Here is a 1,452-nt window from a genome sequence, read left to right as displayed (position 1 = left end):
TTTTTTTTTTGAGACGGAGTTTCGCTCTTGTTACCCAGGCTGGAGTGCAATGGCGCGATCTCGGCTCACCGCAACCTCTGCGTCCTGGGTTCAGGCAATTCTCTTGCCTCAGCCTCCTGAGTAGCTGGGATTACAGGCATGCGCCACCATGCCCAGCTAATTTTTTGTAGTTTTAGTAGAGACGGGGTTTCACTGCATTGACCAGGATAGTCTCGATCTCTTGACCTCGTGATCCTCCCGCCTCGGCCTCCCAAAGTGCTGGGTTACAGGCGTGAGCCACCGGGCCCGGCCTGTAATACTATTTTAATTAATTTATTTGATTGGTTTTTTTGTTTGTTTGTTTTTTGTTTTGTTTTGTTTTGTTTTTTGAGACAGAGTTTTACTGTTGTGGGCTGGGGCTGGAGTGCAATGGCATGATCTCAGCTCACTGCAACCTCTGCCTCCCAGGTTCCAGAAATTCTCTTGCCTCAGCCTCCCAAGTAGCTGAGATGACAGGCTCCTGCCACCATTCCCAGCTAATTTTTGTATTTTTTAGAAGAGACAGAGTTTCCTCATGTTGTCCAGGCTGGTCTTGAACTCCTGACCTCAGGTGATCTACCCGCCTCAGCCTCCCAAAGTGCTGGGATTACAGGTGTGAGCCACTGCGCCCAGCCTGTATTATTTTTTTAATTAGGAAAGCAATGCATGATTTGGTAAAAATGTTTCAGGGTACAGGAATTTAGAAAACAAAAGGCTTGGCCAGGTACCGTGGCTCATGCCTGTAATCCCGTCACTTTGGGAGGGGTTTACACTGCGTCACTGAGGCAGGTGGATCACCTGAGGTCAGAAGTTTGAGACTGGCCTGGCCAACATGGCAAAATCTCATCTCTATTAAAAATACAAAAATTAGCCAGGCGTGGTGGCACATGCCTATAATGCCGGCCACTCAGGAGGATGAGGCAGGAGAATCACTTGAACCTAGGATGCAGAGGTGTCAGTGAGCCGAGATTGTATCGCTGCACTCCAGCCTGGGCAACAGAGCAAGGCATTGTCTCAAAAAAAAACAAAAAAAAAAAAGAGAGAAAATGAATCTTCTAGCATCTTGCCTCATTGGTCATTGAGTCAGTAAATATTTGTTGAGCACCTAGGTGCTAGATGCTGTTCTAGGTCTAGATAAAATAGTAAACAAAGTAGACAGAGCTTATATTCTGGTGAGAGACAGAAGTAAGGAGAAATAAGTAAATTATTTGGAAGATTGTTGTAATCTGTGTGAAAGGTGGTGGTTGCTTAGAGTAGGGTGGTAGCAGTAGAGATGGTGACAAATGGCTAATTTTGCTTATTTGAGTTGTTTTAATTCGAAGATTTATTTGCTGAATCTGTGGAAATTTTTTCTCCTTGATTAGTTTACCTCTCCATTGCCTTCTTCTCTCTGGAACTTTTTTTTTTTTTTTTTTTTTTTTTTTTTTTTTTTTT

This window comes from Cebus imitator, unplaced genomic scaffold, assembly GCF_001604975.1.
Source record: "Cebus imitator isolate Cc_AM_T3 unplaced genomic scaffold, Cebus_imitator-1.0 Scaffold216, whole genome shotgun sequence".
NCBI lineage: Eukaryota > Metazoa > Chordata > Mammalia > Primates > Cebidae > Cebus > Cebus imitator.
This window is presented reverse-complemented; position numbering follows the sequence as displayed.